Source organism: Canis aureus, chromosome 5, assembly GCF_053574225.1.
Source record: "Canis aureus isolate CA01 chromosome 5, VMU_Caureus_v.1.0, whole genome shotgun sequence".
NCBI lineage: Eukaryota > Metazoa > Chordata > Mammalia > Carnivora > Canidae > Canis > Canis aureus.
In genome coordinates, this window is record NC_135615.1 from 77862399 (window position 1) to 77886087 (window position 23689).

General features: G+C 52.5%; 1 long non-coding RNA gene across 6 annotated transcripts in view; it reads right to left on the minus strand.

Moving 5' to 3' along the window:
- LOC144314745 (uncharacterized) overlaps window positions 1–22360 on the minus strand; it is an 82607-nt gene extending 60247 nt beyond the window's left edge. For 5 of the 6 annotated variants that reach the window (XR_013380601.1, XR_013380596.1, XR_013380600.1 and 2 more), the window contains exons 1-2: window positions 22035–22242; window positions 19142–19251 (exon numbers count right to left, since the gene is read on the minus strand). This is a non-coding gene — a long non-coding RNA (uncharacterized LOC144314745). Of the gene's footprint in view, window positions 1–19141; window positions 19252–22034; window positions 22243–22321 lie in introns of those variants that run through there. The other variant, XR_013380597.1, reaches the window with a different exon arrangement.
- Window positions 22361–23689: the final 1329 nt, after the last annotated feature.

Here is a 23689-nt window from a genome sequence, read left to right on the forward strand (position 1 = left end):
GCCCCCCCCACTTGTGTTCTTGCTTGCTCTGCTCACTCTCTCTCTCAAATAAATAAGCAAATAATCTTTAAAAAAAAAAAAAAAAAAAAATATATATATATATATATATATATATATATATATATATATATATATATATATATATATATATATATAGTAGCCTTAAGATTTGCAGAAGAAATCTGGATTGGAGAAGAAACAGGAAAGAATCTGAGGAGGTGATGAAAGACTCTTTTGGCTATAAGAAAGTTTTTCACCCTGAATACCTGTTTCACTCCAGGCCCAAGCCATTTACAAATGCCTTCCTTCCGCATAATCTTATTTAAATACTCACTAGCCTGGAGGAGGGAGTGGGGGTTGGGGGGGATGTATTTGTTCCCATTTGACAGATTAGACAACCAAGGCCCAGAGAACTTTAATTTTCACCTCGTGCTCAAGGTCACACAGAAGCTAATGACCAGAACTACTCCTCAGCCCTCCTGACCCCCCCCACCCTCCCTCTTCCATTGCCCCCACACTGCCCAGCACACAGAAAGTGTACAGGAAATCTTGGCAGAGTTTTACCAAAAGGAATGTTGTCCTTCAACCCCAATCCCACAGGGGCCCAGCAAAGGGCTATCTTTTCCCACCATGACCCTGACCGGTGAAGGAGAACAGCCCCATCCACCACACTGGGTCATAGTTACCCTCCGCAGGGCAGCACAGGCAAACAAAGGAGAATGACCCCAAGCCAGAGGGAAGGAGGCCATGTGTCTTCCACTGCCTGGAGCCTCAAAGGTCAGTGGACTAGGCCCTTGAAGGAGAGGACTGGTCAGGGTCAGGGTCAGGGCTGTGGCGTACAGTCTAGCTCTGCCACCAGCTGGCTCCATAACAAGGATCAAGAGCCTTAAATTGTTCAGAGGTTTGACCCAATAATTCCATTTCTCGATTATGGCTTTGACAGGTTATAGAATATCAACTCATAAATGACCTCCTAGTAATTGAAATTTGTATCTATAAAGATTTGAAGCAACACGAACACTTAATATTGTAATGTTAAGTATAAAGTGGGATACATAATTGTCTACTAGGTATAACCCCAACTATGTCAAATAAACTGTGTAGAAAAGAAAACCAGAGGGCACCTGGGTGGCTCAGTGGTTGAGCGTCTGTCTTTGGCTCAGATCATGATCCCGGGGTCCTGGGATCAAGTACTGTATCAGGCTCCCCACAGGGAGTAAGTAAATAGAAAGTGACTTCTGTCTACACGGCTGCATTTACAACTTTTGTGCCTTATCACTTCAGTGAAGGAAAATACAAAATTAACTTCATTGTTAAAACACAATACAATGGATCAGAAAATTCAATATCATAAAGATGTCAGTTCTCCTCAAATTGATATGGAAATTCAATGAAATCGCAATAAAAATCTCAGCAGGTTATTTTTGTGTATGCACAGATATGTAAATATATGTGACGAGCTGATTCTAAAATTTGTTTGGAAATGCAAAGGGCCATGAATTACCCAGTCAAATATGAAGACCAAGCTGAAGGACTTTACTTGCTATAGACTGAATGATTGTGTCCCCCAAAATTCGTGTTGAAATCTTAATCCTCGGTGTGATGGTGGTATTAGAAGATGGGGCATTAGGTCATGAGTGTGGATCCCTTGAGATTGGGGTCAGTACCCTTATAAAATGGAGCCCAGAGAGATCCCTCATCCCTTCTTGCAGGCGAGGACAGAGTGAGAATATGGCTGTCTATGAACCAAGAATCACCTTGATCTTGGATTCCTCAGCCCCCAGAACCACGAGAAATGAATTTCTGTTGTTGGTAAGTCACCCTGTCTGTGATATTTTGTTAGAGCAGCCCAAAAGGATGAAAACACTACCACCTTCAAGACTGTTAGAAAGCTTTAGGAACTAAGACAGGGTGATGACAGGAAAGACAGACTAATAGAAGAGTCCAGAAACAGACCACACATGTGGTACCTAATGTAGAGCATGGATGAAGGGCAGCGCAGCGAGAAAAGGAGAGTCTTCTCAATAAGTGGACCAAGTGAGTATCAGTATGAGGACAAAATCTGGACCCCTACTGACACAACATGTGAAAAATTATTGCAGATAAAGTATAGAGCTAAATGCAAAAGATAAAACAATGCTTCTAAACATAAGAGAACACTTTCAATGGCTTTCAGGTGGACATTTCTTAAACAGGACCCAGAAAGCCCTAACTGAAACGGAAAATAGTTGACAAATCTGGGCACATTAAGATTAAGAATGAAAAAAAAAAAGATTAAGAATGAACTTCTATTTTGAAAGCCACCACTAAGAGAGTGGAAAGACAAACTGGAGAGTAGGGAGAAATACGGCAACGCATATATTAGATGAGGAATTTGTATCCACAGTAGATAAAGAATCCTGCAAACGAGTAAGAAAAGGACAATGGCCCAATATAAACATGGGCAGGAGAAATGGGCAAATCCTTTACCACAGAGGCTGTCCATGGTTAAAACCACAGTAGGATATTGTTTCAAGCCCATAAGAATAGTTGGAATGAAGAGACTAACACGAAAGTGTGAGCAAGGAGTGGAGCAACTGGAGCTCTCCTTCCCTCTTGGTGGAGTGTAAGAGTGTATATCCGCTTTGTTAGGCTGTCTGGCAAAGTCTACTAAAGCGAATGTGTACCGACTCCATGACCCACCAATCCCATCTATAGGTGTAAACCCAACAGAAATGAGTGGCCATGTGTCCCCAAAAGGCATATACAAGAATGTTCCTAGCAGCATTAAAAACCAAAAACTAGAAAGAGCCCACACGCCCATGAACAATGGAACAGATCAATAACCTATAGGGCAGTCACACAATGAATACCACTCAGCAAGGAGAGTGAGTGACCTACAAAGGCACATAACACAGATGACTCTCGTGGACATGAGGTTGAGAGAAAGAAGCCAGACGCAAGAATGAGTGCCTCATGATGGCATTTCTATACAGTACAAAAATAGGCAAAACTAATCTATGTTGATGGAAGTCAGGATGGAGATTCCTTTTGAGGGATGGCTAGAGAAAGGAATAGGGTCCAGGGGACTCCTGGGGGTATGGAGGATGTCCTTGACCTGGGGTGCCGGGTGTTCAAGAGAGAATGCTCACTCTCATCTGGTCTTCCTCCTCAGGAGCCTCCCTACTTCTAAGCCAGAGCCCTCTCCCCAGACAGCCTGTCATTCTAGAACATTCCAACCTCAGCCCGCAGACTCCATATCAAGGTTCTTAGACAACTTTCTCAGCTGAAGGCCACCTCAGATACTCCTGTGACCCTCAGCAGTGCCCTCACCCTGTCCCCTTTCCTGGTCTCTCTGTTCCTGTCTCTCCTCCCCATCGCTGTTTCCTGAGCTTCCCAGTGCCACAGAGCCACACTGCTCTCAATCTCTGTCACCATCCTCCTTGGGTCCTCTCTCCCTCCTACCCACTGCAGATGGAGAGAGCTGTTTCCTTTCTCCTGGTCCTCTCAACACTTTAGCCCATCTGCTTGGCATGCCCTCCTCCCCCTGCACCACCAGACAACTCTTCCCCTCCTTCAGACTCAGCTTAAATATCATCTCATTAGAAATGCCTTTCTCAATCCCCAATACACCCACCTGGAGTTGCATGCCCTCCTCCCCCAGTGTCACCCCGGGGTTCTTATCATCCCTTGATATTCATGTATCTTCCCACTAAGCTCCATGAACACAGGGACTGTGTCACGCCCACGGGCTGGCACATAGTAGATGCTCAATAAGGACTTTAGAATGGCCAAATGAATGAATGATATGGAGCTATTACCACCTCCTCTGCCATATGACCCTTGTGAAGGCTCCTGCTTTGCCAAACTGCACTCAGAGAAGCATATATTTTGGCTTACCCCCTGATTGTGTCTGGTTCAGTCCCCCAAAACCAGACCTTTCAGAACAAAATCTAGCAGCCTTGTGATGGCCTTGAATTGACTTTCATTACTCAGGATCATTTTGATTACAAGTGACAAAAATGGGCATTAATAAGCAAAGATTATTGACTTGCACTCAGGAGTCGGCTTTGGCTCCAGACAAGGCTGGCTGGGCAACATCAAGGCATTACATCAGCCTCAGTGTCCCTCTCTTCCCCTCCAGACAGCCTACTCCTCAGGTGGACAGTCTCTCTCTTTGTGGAGACAAGATGGCCACCAGCAGCTCCAGGCTGGCCACCTCTCCTGTCATCGAGCCCAGCAGAAAGAGGCCCTCTCTGCCCCAGTACTTCCGAGAAAAGTCCCAGAGCTTGGTTTCATTGGCCAAACTCGGGTTCTATGTCTATCCCCGAATCAGTCTCTGTGGGGCAAGGGATGCAATGCTCTGATTGGCTACTTCTTGGGGATAGAGACCCCCGCATGCTGACCTCACCAGTGACAACCCCTGGTATGAATCATAAAAACAACAGCCACCATTTATTCCAGGCTTGGTATGGGCTAGACCTCTCACTCACTCCTACATCTGTGGTCCTGTTTCATCTTCACATGCATCCAGCCAGGAGAGAATTATGATCTCTGTCTTAGAGACAAAGAAATGGAGCTTTGGGCAGGGAAGTGCCTTTCCCAAGGTCAGCAGCAGGAGCAGGATAAGAACCTGACTCCCAAGTCCACAGCTTTGGCCAGGCCAGCCTCTTCCTGCCTCCCTGATCCCAACCCTCACACAAGCCCACTCGCCCCTGCTGTCCATGACTCAGCACCTCCCAGACAGCAGCAGAGCCCTACAGGAAACGCTGCCAGATGAGAAGGGCAGGCCCTCCATCTGCCCAATGCCCAGGGTGCCTCCTGCTCAAACAAGCAGGTGGAGACTGACAGGGGCAGAGTCACCACAGGTCAGGCTTGACCATTTCCCACTCAGGTTTTGCTGCCCCCTACCTGTCCTGGGGCCAGCTGCCAAGGCCGGGGGAAGGGTGCCATGAGCCCTGTGCGGGCAGCTAAGGGGCTCCCAGGGCCCCCATCTTGAGCAGGGGCCAGCACTCTGGGAAGGGCCCGTCCCAGCTGTCCTGGCCGTATGGACTGACTCCCACCACCTGCACAGAAGAGTGCAGAAGAATGGCTGAGCCCAAGGCCAATCAAAGAATAAAACAGAAATAACACGTTTGGATTTGACTCATGTCTTAAACGTTTCTGCCCTTTCAAATCCTCAAACTAAGATAGTCCCCATGCCCCCTGCTGACATCTTTCCTTGAATTAAGTCCCAGAAATGAAGTTCTAGCTCCAACCACAGGTGTGGGTTTGCCTTTTAGTAGTAATAATTAATAACAGCAGCAGCTTTCTCTGATACTGGATCAAGTCCATGCCAGGCACTGTTCTGAGCCCTTAGCATATCCAGTTAACCCCCTTGACAGTTCTATAAGGTCAACACCATTTTGTCCCCATTGTACAGATGAGGAACCTGAGACCCATGAGTGAAAGTTGTCAAGCCCCTCTGACTTCCCCATGTCTCCAGTAGCTCAGCCTCTGACAGCCGAGACTCCCATATGAACGAGCCTAACACACACTGGGCCTCTGCTGACTCCAGGGCGTTTTGCTGCATTTCCATCTTTAACTATCTCCTCACATCATGTTTTGTTTTGCAACCAATCCCCAAAGCCTAGACGTAGGTGTGGTATAAATCCTAAATGATTCTTGAAATTAATTTCTTCAATTACCTGTACATTTAATTAATTCATCCAACAAATGACATCTGATAGCAAGGCTTCTAGAGATGCTGCAGGGGGCAGCCTGGAGACCCAGTACAGACAGAGGCCAGATCACACGGCACTCGGGGGGCCACGAGGAGCATGGGTTCTGGAGTCAGATGGTCTGGGTTTGATTCCTGACCCTACCACTCATCAGATGCAGGACCTTGGGTGAGCTACTCTCTGGGCCTCAATGTACACATCTGTAAAATGGGGCTTAAAATAGTACCAATCTCAAAGGTAGCTGTAAGGACACTGAGCTTGCACACGTGAAGCATTAGAACAGGGCCTGGCACAAGTGCTCTCACCCTTAAGGTTTTTAAGCTATGTCCACTGGAAAGAGCAAGGACCCCCATTTGGCCACTAGAAGACGGGCCCTGGTGACGTGGTCATCTCTAAGGTCACAGGGGTAAAGCCACTCAGTATCCCGGTATGGGAGCTTCCTGCACACCTGGGCCTGTCTCAAGTGCTGGAGCACCTCACTGCCACAGACCTCATCCGAGAAGTCTCAGCCCAGTGGACCTCAGGAGGGGGTTCCAGTGCCTCTGCCTGAGCTCAGCACAGCATCCTAGGGTCCAATTGGCAAGTCCTTCATGCAGGGCAAACCTCAACAAGCACCTGCTATACACCCAGCACTCAGAGAAGAGGCTACGGTGTCACATGCGTGATCCCTCCACATCCCTCCTGGCTCCTCCGCCGAGACAACAGAAGCCAGATACCATGTGTGAAAGCACCAGGCCAGGCGCCTGGCATGCAGTAGGCACTTTGGAAATACTCAACCTCTTCACTGTGAAAAATACCTCCCTGGGCAGGTATGAAGAACTGACTGCACCCACCCGGAGGAAGAAAGCCTGGAATGTGATGGCATCTCAGGATAACTCAGCTGCCCAAGCACTGTCCCATCCATGGCCTCTTAGCATCCTGGCCTTGGGCTCTGATGTGTCAGACTCTGAAATGGGATCCAGGCACTTGGAGCTGAGTCCTGGCTCTGCTGCTAATTTCATTTGAGACTTTGGGCCTCTGAATCCCCATTGGTAATACTGGTTTGAACTAGGTGTTGGAGAGCTCCAACAGCCCCTTGGCTTCTACAGGCACATTTGCTGGTATCCTACTCTGTGCCAGGCCCTGGGCTCAAGGGTCCCGCCATGCTGGAGGGGAGCCTCCGCACTGGGGGCACACAGAGCACTTGCTCAATCCTGGAGGACTTCCTGGGGTGGGTGTCATGGGATGAGTAGGGAGTTGGGCAGGTGAAAGAATGAGGATTCCACACGTGGCACTGAGCAGTCAGTCAGACTAGTGTGACTTCGCGAAGGAACTCTACAGGGGAGGAACTGGAAGGGATGTCTGGAGTCCAGAGAACACTTGGGGGCAGTTGATGGGATCCAGGTGGCCAGTGGACATCGCAGCTGGAGCTCATACAATGTTCTGGCCTAGAAAGGCTGAGGACTCCTCAGGCCACGGTTGGAGGCAAGGCCAGGGGAACAGACAGAACAGTCGAGAGGGGCTACAGAGAGAAGCCTCCAAGCAGGAGTGAGGCAGAAGGCCAGCACCCACTGTCTGGGAGCAGGAACAGAGGTGCAGACCCAGGACTGTGCTCCCCGCAGCTCTGTTCCCCCGTGTCCCCCACTTGGCACAAGGAAGACACATGGCAGGTGCTCCACAAATGCTTGGGTTTTTAAAAATCCTTTAAGTTGGATGAAGGAAACCAGGAGGGGTGGGAGAAAGTGAAGCCTAGGAAGGAGGATCTGCCAGGAGGAGGGAGCAACCTCCAGCCTCAGCGCTGTGGGGCGGGGCAGGGGGGGACCATCGGTTTGGGCTGCAGGAAGCTAAAGAGGGACTGGCAGGGGCACCTGGGTGGCTCACTCGGTAAAGCATCTGCCTTTGGCTCAGGTCATGATCTCAGGGTCCCAGGATCGAGACCCGTGTCAGCCTCCAGGGTCAGGGGAGTCTGCTTCTCTCTCTCCCTCTGCCCCTACCCTACCCCCAGCTCGTGCTCTCTCGCTTTCTCTCTCTCTCACTCACTCTGTCTCAAATAAATAATATCTTCAAAAAAAGAAAAAAAAAAGATGGACTAGCAGACAGTGAGTACAGAAAACTCTCTCTAGATCCTCTGATGGAAAATAGACCAGGCGGAGGGAGGGAGGAGGGAGTGGAGGGGGGGGGGTGAAGGAGTCAGGAGGGAGCAGGGGAGGGAGAGCTGCTGGTGGGGAGCCTGGAAGGGGGCGGTCTAAATACCAAACTGGCTCCTTGCTCAGGGACCTAGGAGAGTCAAATCAACTCTCTGAGCCTCGGTTTCCCCAACTGTAAAACGGAGGGAACTAGCCCCACCTTGAAGTTACAAGTAGTATCTAGCAGTGTCCAGTGTACCAGGGAGAAAGTCTCCAGAGAAGGTACCACTGTCGTCCTCTCATGTGAGCCCCACTCTGGCTTCCCCATCTACACATGAAGAAACTGAGTCACAGACAGATGAGCAGCTTGCCAGCACCCAGGCTCTCACTCCCACCCAAACCCGCAGCCACGCCAGCTCCCCGCTGCCATGGGAAAGGTACCTGGCATGAAGCCCGGCACAAGAGACATCTGTTGATTGAATGAACGGGACAGACTGAGACAGAAACCAGAGGGAGGCTGCCCTGGCCTGGTGTCAGCAGTGCTGCAGAAGAGAAAGAGGGACCCCAGAAGGTAGCCAATCAGAGCCAGGCTCAGAGTCACAGGGACCGTCCACCCTAGAGACTCTCACTCTGCAGTGTCCCTCAGGTCCACCCGGAAAGCCCATTAAAACTCAGAATTCTGGGGTTGCTTGGGTGGCTCGGTCAGGTAAGCATCTAAATTGGGCTCATGTTATGACCCCAGGGTGCTGGGTTCGAGCCCCCGCATCAGACTTCCTGCTCTCCCCTCTGTTCCTCCACTCGCTTGTGCTCTCTCACTGTCTCTTGCTCTCAGATAAATAATAAATAAATAAACAAACCAACAAACTTTAAAAATCTGAGATTCTGGGCCCCACCCCAGACCTCCTGAGTCAGAGTATCAAGGGGAAGAGTTCGGGAATGTGCAGTTCTAATCTGTGCCCAGGTGAGACCAAAGTAGATGGCCTGTGGGCCACAATATAAAAGAGACGGGTGGACACGCCCTTATTTTATGGAGGAGAGCACCAAGGTCCAGAGAAGGGAAGACCTAAGAATGAGGTCGCAGGCAAAGCTGTACAGGGCTTGACAGACACGCGAGCTGGGTGTCCAGGCTCCGAGCCACTGTCACTGCAGTGCCAGGAGGGCAGAGTGGGATGCGGGCAGGGACAGGAACAGCAGAGGGAAAGAAGGAAGAGAAAGTACAGGGTAAGAGCTCACATCTTAGGCAGGTCCAGTCCAAGAGGTAACGCCGACTGCCCAAGACCTCAAGGCTGCCACGTGTCAGGACACTAACCCAGATCTGTCTGATGCCAGTGGCCCCCCTAACCACCTGTCCACACTGCCTCCCAGAGAAGAAGAAGAAGAAGGGGCAGCTGCAGAGGGTCCGGCAGAGGCCCCAGGAGAGAGAGGGGGCAGCATGCCCTGCATGCCAGCCCAGGTGGCCGAGCCAGACCGGCGGCTGCGGGGCAGGGAGCGCCTGCCCATCCTGGTGCCCCACGGTTGCCATGCCGACCCCCAGGCTGTGTTTGCGGATGTTGTATTTGATTTCACACGTTTGGAACTCCAATTACGTCATTTCGCAACACAGGGTTGCCATGACAGCCAGCCCCACGTTCCCCGGGTGGCTCACACCTTGGGAGAGGGGGAGGGGCCAGCTGGCTCCCCCCACCAAGAGTCAACCCAGAACCCTTTGGGGGGGAGGCCAGGAATGTGGGGCTGGGAAGCACCTTAGGGATCAGTTAACATCTACACTTTGTGATGGGGAAACCGAGGTCTGGGTGGCAAGGATACACTTCCTGACACACACCCCCACCAATGCACTCCCCCCACCACACGCCACACGCCCCTTCTGATGGAGTCTTTGCACACCTGGTTACCCGTGGGCTGAGAGGCTGGCAGCTGGCCCCCAGCCCTGACCCTGCTCTCTGGAGCTTCAAAGCCCCTGGTCAATATGCTACATTTATAGGCTCCTGCACACACACGGGCAAGCATGGAGGTGGGACAGCGTGGCTGAGAACACCAGCTCTGGTGTCCGACTGGGTTCAAATGTTGGTTTCCCACTAACCAAGCGTGAGCTCTAGAGAAGTGGGGCCCCCTCGCTGACCTTCTATTTCTACCCCTGAAAACCCTCACAGAGGTACTTACCCCTGTAGGATGCTGGGGTGATTCCCTATCTCACTACATGTAGAACACCTACTACCTAGTAGACCCAACTAGTGTTGGGTCAACGACTTTTTTTGTCGTTGCTTTATCATTGTAGTCAGCTCTGCCACCAACTGGCTCTGTGACTTTGGGCAACTGACCTTCCTTCTCTGGTCCTCTAAGCCAGTAATGTGGTGGTCTTTCTCTAGTGCTCACTCCCTCACCATTGGACTAAATTCCAATTATTTAGCCTCTTCTCTGCTGGCTTCCAACTACTGGGTAAAGGCAGAAAGGCTGCTGGGCTTAGTTCAGAAACCTCAGCATAGGTCCCAGCTCCCGCTCACTAGCTGTGGGATGAGAGCAAATCCATCCATGGCCAGATGTCCACAGCTCCCGTCTTTCTTGTCTGTAAAGTGGATTAGCAATCCTTCCCTCACCTCTGCGCCAGGGGCTTCTCGAGAGGATGCAAAGCCTCTCAAAAGGGCACAGGACTTTTTCATCACCAAGGTCAGCCCTCCTTGTGAAGGATCTGTCCCCCCCCAAAAAAAAAAAAAAAAATCTGAGAAAGAAACAGCTATTTAAATTTCCATTTTTTTAGATGAGGAAAATGAGAGCCAGAGAGGTGACAGGAACTGCCCAATTTTAGCAAAAAGAAAAAAATCCTTAAAAATGTGCATAGTTACTGCAGAGGAGGCCCTGTCCTGGAGGCAATATCACCTCGATGACCAGGGAGACTGCTTAGGGTCCCTGATGCTGCCCAACTCCCCACCCAGCCTCCGTGGCCCTGGATGCTTCCCCAGACCTGGAGCCAGGACCAACACAAATTGTTTCCCTTTGGTACCGCCTCCAACTTTCGCACACTCCAGTTTGCTGGAAAAAGTCAAACACTGCCACATGTGCAGGTGACAAGCTCTGGGCGCGTGCTCACACCGGCCAGTATAATCCTGCGAGTCATTCTGGGGCCCAGCCTTTGGACAAGGGCAGAGCACAAGCCTGTGAGTCTGAGTGGTCTGGGTTCAAGTCCTCATTCTCCCCACCCCAGATTTGCCACATGGTCCCTTGACCATGGTCCCTTGAAGGTCCTTGACCTTCACAGGGGCAGCCTCCTCATCTGTAAAGTGGGAATGATAAAGCTCATTTCTGAGTTGTCCAGGGGATGAACTGACACAGCAGGTCCCGGCACAAAGTTGCTCACTAAATGTCCACTCCTGCCTTTCTTCCAGGCGACCAGCTCCATACCCGGGGCTGGGGACCAGGAGAACTGAGGCCACGGTCCCCGCTGCTGAAGAGCTTTTTCACCAGCTCTTGGGTGTGGCCAAACTAATCCTCTTGAGAGAACGAAAGACGGACAAGCTCCAGTCAAATGCTGAAGTGGGGCACCCAGTGAGTTTCGAGCCATCGGGGGCTCACAGAAGGTGGACGTCACTGTGGGCTGGAGTCAGGAAAGACTTCCTGGAGGAAGAGGAGGGAAATTAAAGGATTCCTGGGAGATGGACTTGCAGGTCTATTGTCTCAGCACAGCACGATGTGCGTGGTAACTGATAGCGGTGGCAAAGGAGTGGTATGGAGGCCAGAAGGGACAGTGCAGCAACAGCGCCACAGAAGAAGAGGCTCTAGAGCAGCATGTGGATGGGTGACTCGGCCGTGCAAAGGACAAAAGGCAGCCACAGGGTCATGGTGAGCATACAGGAAGGTGGAACAGTACCTGCGGAGGCACAGAGTGGGAGACAGCCTGGGCCCTCAAAGAAGTACTGGGCCAAAAAGAAGGAGGTGCTGGCTGGAAAAATAGACATAGTGCAGATCAGGAGGGCCTGGAAAGCCAGGAGGAGGGACTCAGAATTAGTCCCATAGGCAATGAGGAGTCATGGAGGCCCCCAGGGAAGGGACTGACACAAACAGATCAGGGGTTTAGAAAAACAATGTGATTAAGAGGGGTTGGGCTATGGACAGAGTAAAATTGGAGGCAGAGGACCAGAGGGAAGGTTCTGTGGTGGTCCCACTGACCATCAAAAGCTATCAAGGAGGGACGCCTGGATGGCTCAGTGGTTGGTCTCTGTTTTAGGCTCAGGGTGTGATCCTGGAATTCAGGATCAAGTCCCGCATCAGGCTCCCTGACGGGGGCCTGCTTCTCCCTCTGCCTGTGTCTCTGCCTCTCTTTCTGTGTGTGTCTCTCATGAATAAATAAATAATATCCTTATTTTAAAAAAGGTATCAAGGAGACACAGAATTTAGGAAGTAATACTGTTAGATCTGTTTTACTGTGACACACCACACATAACACGGACGCTTAGGCATTTCTAAGTGTAGAGTTCTGTGGCATCGATTAATTCACATTGTTCCATAACCACTGCCACCATCCACCTCCACAACTTTTTCTTCCACAACTGAAATTCTGCCCCCATTAAGTGTTAACTTCATCACTGCCTCCCCTAGCACCGCCCCCCCGCCCCCTCATTCTATCTCTGTCTCTATGGATTTGATGATTTTTAGAACCTCGCTTAAGTGGAATTATACAATGCTACTTGTTTTTTGTGACTGGCTTATGTCACTGAGTATAATGTCTTCAAGATCCATTCATATTGCAGCAGGTGTCAGGATTTCCTTCCTTCTTAAGGCTGAATAATATTCCGTTGTATGGATATACCACACTTCGTTTATCCATTCATCTGTCCATGGCCACCTGGGCTGCTTCCACCCTTGGGCTATGATGAAGAGCACTGCCATGTACAAATACCTCTGGTGTACAAATACCTCTTCGAGACCCTGCTTTCAATGCTTTGGGGGTTACACTCCGAAGTGGAATTGCTGGATCGTACAGCAATTCTATGTTTAACTTCTTGAGGAACTGCCATATTTTCCGCACTGGCTGCGCCACTTCACACTCCCACCCAGCAAAGCACACGGTTTCCAATTCCTCCACCACAGCCTTGCCAGCGCCTGTTATTTCTGGGTTTTGATAACAGCCGTCCTCATGGGTGTGAAGCAGTAAATTGCTAGATCTTAATGAATGACAGCACAGGAGGAGCTGAGGGGGTAGCAACGGGAGGAAGGAGAGAAGGACTCTTGAGTTTGCAACCTGGCCGCCAAAGTGGGGGAAGATGTACCCGCTGAGCTGGGGCCCTGAGAGGGGAAATCGGCATGAGAAAGTCTGCAGGCCCCTGAGCTTGAGGGCTCCCTGGGACATCCTGGTTGAAGACAGGAGTCTGTAGGTCTGGAAGCGTCTGCACTGCAGATGGGAAGTCACCGCCATACAATGTAAAGCCACAGGAAGAACAAGATTACTTAGAAAGTAAGGCACATAGACAAAAGGGGGAGACCAAGAACAGAAGCCTGGGGTCCCTCTATTGTAGGAGCAGAGCAATGAAGACATCCACAAACAGAGACAGAGGAGGAGCAGCCCGAGAGATAGGAGGAAATCCAGAAAGCCATTCTGAGGTTGCGTGCTCTAGGATGGGATTCTGCTGTGAGCAACAGAAACTCTAACTGGGGGCTTAATCACGGTAATAGTTTCCATTTTCTCTTGTGTAAAAGAGGTGTGAGGGACTCAGGCTTCTCTGTCTCTAGCTCTGCTACCCTTAGCCCTGATCTCCACATTCGAGGTCACTTCGTGGTCACAAGATGGCTACTGTAGGTCTAGCCGTCACGTTCACGTTCTGGCAGCAAGAAGGAAAAAGCAAAAGCAGATTTACCGCCTAGCTGAGACTGCCCAGACTCTTGTAAGGAGCTTTCTGGAAGGCCTGTCCCACTCTTCCCCCAGAGCTGACACCTCACTGGCCAGCCCCAGGTGCGGGGCAGGTTGGAGATGTGGCCCTTCAGCAGAGCACAGTGCTTTCCTGGAGGTCTGGGTTCTGTCAGTAAGGAACCTGGAGAGAATGGTTGTAGGGGGGCCACCAGCAGGCTCTAATACAGAAGGGAAAAGAAATCTCCAGAAGGGAAAAAAGTAGTAAGATGTGTTAACTAAGGTGTGAAGCATTAACCACTGGATTTGGCAATGAGGTCTGCAGGAGGATGGAGCTGGGGAGACGGCAGTGGCCTGAAGCATGAAGGGGAAAAGGGAGACATGTTGGCTGACCACAATTGGGACCAGCCAGGTCCCCAGAGAGAAAATGCCAGACCAAGGGACGCTGGTTTGGGGGTGGTCCTTCACTGGGAGATGTGAGGACAAGGCCTGACAGGCTGTGAGGGTGGGAAGGGAGCAGAGGGGAGGGGACGGAGAGAATGGGAATTAGTGTGGGTGTGGGTGATGGGGGAGAGCAGGGCTCCAGAGGAGAGAGGAGGGAGCAGCTGGCCATGCACCATACAGGTGGCCTCCCCCTGGGGACTGGAGGAGGACAGAGGATGGAATGACGGGGGTGGACGGTTGGGGTGGGAAACCAAGCATACTCCCTCTAAGGCCTCAGTTCTTGGGGAGGAGGCAGTGGGCACAGTCACCTATTCCCTGGGGATGCTGGGGGTTGGGGATGCAGATGCAGCTCTGCGGGGCCGAGGAGGGTAGCGATGGCCTGGAAAGGAGACCACCTGCCACACGGAAGGGCTCAAAGGGAGTGCTGAAGGCCCACTGAGGCTGGAAACCATGGACAGAAGTGGCTACGACCTACTGGGCAGCAACTTCCTTCAGCCACACTCGGGTGAGCGAGCAGTGAGAGGAAGGTGGGTGACAGGGCCTGGGACTTCAGGTACATGGAGCTCTGGTCAAGGGTCTTAGTACAGGAGCCGGGTTCCAGGAGGCTGGGAAGTGGGCACCTTCGGGATGGAGGGTTTGGAGGTGGGTTCCAGAAGGCCAGGGCCCAGGGAGGCAAAGGCAGAGGGCAGCTGATGGATGACTGTCCGGGGTAGAGGGAAGGCTGTGAGCCAAACCTTCACGGAACGTGGAGGGTGGCAGGCAGGGTCGGGGGGCAGGATCAAGGAGGACCCCAGCCTGACAGGAGATGGCCAGCTTACAAAGGAGTGCCCCCAAGGGAAGCAGGGTCCTAGAGGGGTGGGGAGCCAGGGTCAGGAGAGGAGGTAGAGCATGTGAGCTACAGAGACACCCAGGACCCGTATCTGGGTCCAGAGGCCTGGGCAGGGACACAGTCGATGGTGAGGCAAGAGGATGAGAGAAAACGAGTCTGTGGGGCAGACCGGTTATCCCACTTAACAGATGAGGAAACTGAGGCCCAGAGAGAAGAGACTCACCCACGGCCACACAGAGTGACTGAACCTGAACTGGAGCCGGGCCTGTTTCCCCGGCTGGAAAATGAGAACAGCTGGTGTAGTCGCAGGACCCTAGTTGTGGCCCGTGAAGATGTGGGGAGACACAGAAGGTCTGGGGTGAGAGATCCCTTCCCCTGGCCCTGCCCTTCTCACTGAGTCACCTTTAACATGACAGGACTTTAAAACTTCCAAGCCTGGGGGCAACCAGGTCGCTTAGTGGTTGAGCATCTGCCTTTGGCTCAGTGCATGATCCTGGGGTCCTGGGATTGGGTCCTGCATCAGGCTCCCTGCATGGAGCCTGCTTCTCCCGCTGCCTATGTCTCTGCCTCTCTCTCTGTGTGTGTGTGTGTCTCATGAATAAATAAAATCTTAAAAAAAAAAAAAAAAATTCCAAGTCTGTGTTGAGTCCTCAGAGGGGCGGAGTCCCCAGAAAGCTGGAGGTCAGAGGAAGGTGGTGACTGCTGCAGGTGACGTCGCACTGCCTCCAGGACTGACCCAGGAGCCCTCTCTCACCAGGGGCTACATCGCACCCAACCTCGGTACCCAGCTTGCACTCATGTGGCCACAACAAGACCCCTAGAGTGAACCTGTCCTCTACACCAAGCACTCATTCCCCTTCCATGCCTGTCGCCATCCCACCCTGGTCCATCTGCCTCAGGCCACAGGGGCCACCTTCCCATAGCCAGTCTGCTCCTCGGCCCTCCCATGCTCTGAAGTCCTCCACAGCTCCCCAACACTGAACAAAAAAGTCAAGTTCTTACACAGCCTGCCTGCCAGGTCCTTTGAGACCCAAACCCATTGCCCTCTGCAGCAACACCCCCCACAAGTCCTCCCCTCCAAACTCTTGCTCGGCAGCTCGGCCAGGGTCACACCATCCGCCCACCTCCACCCAATGGAGGATGCTCGCTCCTCTCTGCTGGTCCAAATAGTACATACAGCCGTAACCCCAATGTCTCCACATCCTCCAGGTTCACCATGGCCTGAATTTCAAAATACAATCATTCCAAACTCCATGCTCCATCCCGCAGGAAGTCCAGTGCCCCTCTGGATATTTCTGACACCCTAGGAGGCTGTGTGTGCAGAGGACCTCAGGGAAAGGAGAGGGTTCTGAACCCTGCCAGCAGCAACATCAAAGTGAATGTTTCACTTACCCTCCAGAACATTCCCTAGCTCTGACTGCCCTCATGCTCCTAAGGCCCTCTCCACTGAGGAACTCCCTGTTCATGTCCACTCTGTTCCCAGTCCAGGGCTTTCCATAGTGACCAAGAAATCTCTTCAAAACTCCTGCTCCTCTTTACACAGAGCTACGTCCTTCACTTGTGATGACCTTCTTCCAGACCAGGCCTCGCGAGGGGTCCTCCGTAGCAGAAGTGCAGGCTCCCTCTGTTACGGCCCCATCCCAGGCAAGGAACAGCTAGCTGCCTTCAGCCCCTTACTTATGCAGCAATGTTTTCATGTTTCTTATTTTCACAGAATGGAATTTAAGAGTCAGAAACAAGACCACCGAGTCCAAGGTCATTTAACAGACGACAGGAGGACGGAGACCCAGAGGTCAGGATCGCACACAAAGAAAGCCCAGCAATTTAGTGCCGAGCCTGGGCCAGAACCTAGTTCTCTGACTCTGACTCTGAGGCTTCTCTGCTCCCCGCACCACACGCTCTTTCACATCCAGCACAAAAAGGGAAAGCAGTAAGGAGGGAACTGGTGTCTATTGGGCACCTACTATGTGCCAGGCTTGGTGCTAAGCACTTTCTGTCAATAATGCCTTTTAAACCTCATGTCTACTCTATTATCCCCATCTTACAGATGCGCAAACTGACACCCAAGGGGGAAGCCCACAGTCAGCTGCCCAAGGTCTGTCGGTCTGTCGGCTCAGAGCTGGAATTACAACCAAGCCCAGTTCTTAAAGGCATGTGCCCAGCTTGATCTGAAGTGGGGTTCCTCTTCTTCACAACAATAGAAGCAAACATTCGTGGGCTCCTTGCTGGTGCCCAGCACCACATGAACGTTTCACATGATTCACCCCGGGCCCAGGAAGCTGTAGGATTATTCCCATTTTACAGACAAGCAATCTGAGGCTCAGAGAGGTGAGGTAACTCTCACTGTGGATTAGTGATGGAGGGAGACTCAAACCTAGATCCGTCTGGCTCCAAGGCAATATTCTTTCCAACCCCTTCTCCCTTCCTGCTAGGGCCTGCTAGGGCCTGCCTCTCTCCTCCATCCTATCAGCTCCAAGGTCTCACTTTTCCCCACTCATGGGTTCACATCCCTTCCGGGCACCTAGAATGTGCTCTGGTCATTGTGCCAGCCTAGAAGGGGCAGTTCCTCCTCCCCCACACAGCTCCCCAAGCCCTGCAGAAAGGATTGGGTCTGTGGCTAGAAGATCTCCCTCTGCAAAGTCCAGGCTGCCTGGCTTAGGCTGTTCCTGACAATTCACTCAGGGACTAAACCTGACCCTGGAGTCCCAGCCGGGCCAAGATGGGACACTCCCCTTCCTCCAGGCGCCTTCACCACAGCCCTCCCCTTCCATCCAGCAGCAACAGAAGGGGCATTCAGCTCCTCTATCCCAGGAGGTGGGATAGATCTGCAGATCTGAGAGATGTCTCCCCTAGAGCTCCTGGAATGCCAGCCTCAGAATCCAACTTGGCTTCCTTCCGCTGGAAGGGCATTTACTGGGAGGCTGCAAGGGAGCTCACAGTGGAGGACCACTGGGAGAAGCAGGTGCAGACTAAAGTCCAGGAGGAGGGCTTGAGGCTGTCCCAGCAGCCCTAGCAAACTCTCAGCTCAGAGTCGCACCAGCTCTGAGTGAACCAGTCCCTGTGGCTGAGAGAACACAGTGCCTAGGCTGGGGCCTCTGCAGGTCACCTGTCCCACCCCTGATGGGGAGAAGCACCATGCAAAACAGCATACTAAGAGCGGGCAGGGGCGAGTCCCAGGGATCTTGGGTGCTGGACAGTCAAAACTCAACCAACTGCCTCTGCAACAGGCCTCAGACATTGCCTCTTCCACACACGCAGACTAGAGGTTTCTCTGGCTTGGTACTGTACCTCTCGTGGCATCCTACGGTTCCACCAGAGCTAGGAGGACCACACCTCCACAGACGGAGGGAGGGAAGTGTGCTTTTAAGCACCAGTTACACGTTTAACCCAGTGCTGGGCTTTTTCACACAGGTTATCCCTGCAAGTAACGAACAGTGATCCTAGGAGAGCAAATGGCCACGCACAGGTAAAGACTGCTGAGCGGCTTAGGTCTGGAGGCAAGGCAAGCAGGGCAGGGGAGGAGACTGGGGGGCTGGAGCAGTCAGGGCCCAAAGGTGCAAAGCTGGCCTCTTGCCATAGATTGGGCAGCCACCTCCTCCCTCCCAATCTCCAGCCACCTGCTACCCAGCCCACCTCACAAAATAGGAGCCTGCCTGGGCCCCACGGGGTCTTTCAGGAAACTCCTCAGCACCCAGGTGCACCGCCCCCACTTGGTGGGACCTACATCTGACACAGCCTATGCCCCTCCCCAGCAGGGCCGAACCTATAAGCAGATAGAGCCAGGCAAGGACACGGGCCCAGCTGCCATGGGGCGCTCTGAACAGAGATGAAAAGACAACAGTGTTGATTTCTGAACTAGTTTTACGAAGCTAGAATAAGCTGGAAAACATAGTAAGTCACTGCTTTTTCAGCCAGACAAAAACATAACTTTGTTCTTATTTTTAACTTAACTAAAATGATTCTTGGCCCAGTGGCCACAGATTCATTATATGATTTGACAGTGTGTTAATAACAGCCAGCCCCGAATCTCTCTGCAATTGATCTGTACAGATGGCCTCATGTCCGTAGACTTGTCATCTCCTAGACATGTCTGTCCAAGCTGCCCATGACCTGTAAACATGCTATAGAGGCACACACAGGCCTGATCCGCTAGGGTGCGGCAGCAAAGTCCTGGGGTCCTGAGCGAGTGGGATCTGGGCAGATGTGGAGCAGGGGCCTTAGGACATACCTGGAGACCGTAAACAGCCAGGGAACAACCTTGACTCCGATCACAGCTCTATTTCAAGCCACGAAACCTTGGCCAAGTCACTTCACCTCGCTGAGCCTCAACCTCCTCACCTGTAAAATAAAGAGAACATTGACCCCTTGGAATTGTGAACAATTAAGAAATTGGATGCAAAGACACACAACACGATGCAGCCCACATAGCAGGCCCACGGAAAAAGGCCACTTTTCTCTCTTAATCAATCCCATTGGCTGACTGAATCTGTTCTCTTACCTTACCCAGAATGCCCACTGGTCTCATCCTCAAAACCTGGGGGAAAGTAACATCTCCTTATAAGGCGACTACAAGAGCAGGGCTCCCTGGGTGGGTCCTACCAGCCTCAGACAGAGACACCTCCAGGGCACAGCCTGGAGCCCAGGAGATGTGACGGCTGCTGCCAGGTGATGACCTGCCCTGAGTCACGGCAACAAACAAAGCCTGCAGCTTCCCCAGCAAGGGCCCCCCCACCACGTGAGCCCATTTATCTCCAGCATCTGGGCCCAGCCAGCTCCAACAGGGCCCTTGAAACCCAAGTCTGAACCTGCCAGGCCTCATAGGAAGCAGAGCCGCTGGACGCCCCTCCCTGGGCAGGGCCACATGCGGCTGCAGAGATGCTGGAGGCCCTCACAGATAGCAAGGGGCTCTGTTCTGCATTCATCCGATGAGTTCTGATGGCAGCAGGCGGGGAGCTCCCCAACCTTTGCCCACTCCCACCAACTAGGACGCTGCCCCAGGCTCCTCTCCTCTTATTCACCCACCAGAGGCCACAAAGTGCTGGGCCCGGGGCCAGATCCAGACTGCAGACAGGTTCCGTGGATAAAAGCATGGCCTCTGGAGCCAGACTGGCACTTTCTAGCTCTATGTCCTTGGGTGAGTTACACAGCTACTCCGTGCCTGTTTCCTAGTCTGCAAAGTTGACATAAACACCTCCTGCAGTTGGTGTGGCGGGTAAGGAGCTTGGAAGAGTCCACAGTAAATACTCCCCAGTTTTGCCTTTTGGTAAAGTGGAGCCAACATTTTAAAATAAGGAGATCTCACAGAAAAAAAAAAAAAAATCCAGATTTCTGGCTTTTCTTGAAAAACCAAAAGATTTGGGGAGATACATTCCTGCAAGGCACCAGCTGGCATTCCTTTGGAACCAGTGGTTCTCCGCCCCGGCTGGACCTTAGAATTAAATTAGATTCAATTTAGTAGCTGCACCTGGGCCCCACCCCGGACCAATTAAGTCAGATTCCCCAGGATGGGTTCCAGGAATCCTAGGTCATAAAAGTGTCCCTGCTGATTCTAGTGGGTCGCCAGGGTCCAGGGCCTCAGCTTTAGGCAGGCTGTGGACTTTCCAGTTGGCTATGGTGACATTTGCTCTTTATCATTTCACAGTGGTTTATTTTCACTAGAGAACAATTATTGGATCCCTGCCCTTTTAAAACTGGGAAATAGAAGGAGACCCAGAAGGCCACAGGTTCTCGCTCATGCCTCACTGACTCAGTATATTCATGCGCCCAACTGGCCCCCCAAAGCAGCAGCCTGTGACCCTTGTCTCTGCCCTCTCCCTGGCCAGCCTTATCCACATGTCACTTCAAAGCCCAGTAACTTCCAAGTCCTCACCTTTAATTCAACCTCCTCTGTCCCCGAGCACAGCAAGACCTCTTGCTTCTCAGGCCTTCATCTCCAATGCCTTTCCTGCCTTCTTCCCTGGCAAACTTCTACTCATCCTTTACCGCCCCGCTCAAAGGCCACCTCCTCCAGGAGGCCCTCCTCAACAGGCCAGGGAAAGCTGAAGTCCTCCTCCTTGACGTCACCCACTAAGCTGGGAGCTCGTCAAGAGTGAGGTCATACCTGGAGCCCCAAGACCTAGTTTGGAGCCTGGCCTTGTGACCTCAGAGCCTCTGCACCCACACAGCTTCCCTCCCTCACCACTCCCCTTTGCACAGGCCTCTCAGCCTCTTTCCAAATCTCCTTCAAGCTTCAGTTCCTACTGCTGACTGCCCCCAGCTCTCCCCACCTCCAAGCTCAGGATGGCATCTGCTCAGGCCACTTCAGCTTCGACCTAAGTCACAGTCAGACCCCTGGGTTGGCTGCCCTTGGGTCAAGGGCCCGTGCTTGTCCACCTGGGGCTGGAGGGAGCGTCATGAGGTGCAAACATGGACTCCTTGAGCAGGGATGAGGCCAGGAGAGCTTCCTCTTCAAGGAGGTAGTGGCCACTGCAAGCTCACCGGCTGCCGTGCCTGTGTACACGTCCCCTGCTGGGCCTCGGGGTCCCCACTGTCACCCTCGGTGACCCCACTCCCCTCTGTTCTCTTCCCTTGTTCAGCTCCTCCCAGCCCCGTGTCACAGCTCCAGGCTTCCACGCCACCCAGAGACAGCTCCTGTGCACCGTGCCTGCCTCCTCCTCCCTGTCCTATTGCCAACAGACCCGACCGACCACCGTGGCACCTGCTGGAACAAACACAGGACGCTCAGTTAAATTTCCAAGTTCACATACGTGATGAGTAACTATTTAGTATAAGTATGTCCCAAACATTGCATGAGACATACTTATACTAAATATATATATATATTGTTTATCTGAACGTCAAACTTAAGGAGATGGGGACGCCTGGGTGAGCGTCTGCCTTGGGCCCAGGGCGTGACCCCGGGGTCCCGGGTTCGAGTCCCGCGACGGGCTCCCTGCACAGAGCCTGCTTCTCCCTCTGCCTGTGTCTCTGATGAATAAATAAATAAAATCTTTAAAACACAAGTTGAAGGAGATGCCCTGTACTTTCGCCTGCTGGATCTGGCCACCCTAAACGGAGCCCCCTCGGTGAGGCAGAGGCCGGCGGAACCCAGAGCCCGCGAGGAAGGCTGGGCCCTGCCGCACCTTGGTTGAGTTACACCGAACGTGCCTCTTCCAAGAAGCCAGTCTATGGGGTGAGACAACGGGATGCTTTTCTAAATGCGTCTCGGAATTCCAGCATCACTCCTCCCACGTGTCCCTTAGGGCCCTCGAGCGGCTGGCGAGAAAGGGCGTCCTCGGCTCCTGCAAACCCAGGAGCCAGTCCGCGATACCGGGCCCCAGCTGCTCGCTCTCCGGCCACGCCCTCCCCCTCCCCCTCCCCCGGGCGGCTCCCCGCAGAGCCCACCGCCTGCACCTCGGCCGCTCCACACCTTAAATTGTCCGCGCCATGGTGGGCGTCTCCTTCCCAGCAGCCCCAGCGACACGCTCGCCGCCTCTCATTGGCTCTGATCGGGTCATTCCTCCATCCGTGAACCAATCACGGGGGCCAGGAGAACCCAGTGCTCTGATTGGCCAGCCCTGAGTCACATGCCACCTCCAGTGGGCGGAGCCAGGCCCCCAGAGCTGTACCAGGATGCTGTGCTGCAGAGAGAGGGAAAGTGGATCGTCTTGGGTGTTGGGGTTGGGGGCGGGGCGGGGAGTCCTGCCGGCGCCCTGATCACGCGGCTGTTGTGCCCAAGATTGCAAATCCGAGAAACCACCGAGGAGCCGACACCCATGCAAGCGCACGAGGGATTATTTGCAAGCTCGAGCTTGGGTCCAAGTGTACCCGACACAGCAGAGCTTGCAAATAAGCCCTCGTGCGCTTGCATGGGTGCCGGCTCCTCGGTGGTTTCTCGGATTCGCAATCTTGGGCACCACATTAGCCTGCACCCTAATGCTCATTGCATCCTCCTGCTCATTGCATCCTCGCATCTGCGGTTCTGACATTTTCAAGAACAGCACCCCTTCCCCACGTGAACATTTCCCCAGATTTTACATTTAGTATTGGTTAGATGAAAAGCTACCTAATAATTTTTTTAAATGTGAATTTTCAGGAATTCGCTGAAACTGATCTGTGTTTCATGCATCACATCGGCATCAACATATACGTACGTATCCAGTCTGCAGACAATGTCTGATGCATGACAACGCACCATGACTTGAGGACCCTTCACAATTTGGCCAGTCGGCCTTCCCAAGAATGGATCCATCTCATCATAGCCAGGATCCGGTGCAAAATCACCCTTTACCTGTGTTTGACGAGGCTTCTCGGAGGGTCACAGGCCCCTCTGCCACATTGTCTCAGCCCCTTCTGCAGGTGTATCACCAAAGACTCTTGGGTTGCAAGCAACAGAAATGAACCTTGCCAGCTTCAGCAAGAGGAAACATATTGGAAGGTTACTGAGAGCTCACAGTATCCGTAGGAGGCTGGAGCACCAAACTTGGGGACCAAGGATGCTGCAGAGATTAGAATAGCAAAAGGCACAACATTGGCCAGAATACTGTGGTGAGGATCCTGACTCGGGGATGGACGGATCAGGCTCTTTGGTTCAAGATTCCATCCCAGTAACGGAGCTTCTGTTGAGCCTACCTTTACCTAGGGAAGGTGAGACCCCTGCATTCCAGAAGAGGAAACCAGAGTGCTCTCCTGCAGGGGAGCTGATGCTGGCACCCAGAAGCGCCGAACATTCCCTGCAAAGAAGACACACCCTTCAGGTGGTTTAGATGGGGATACGCCCTCCTCAATCAGGAGTGTA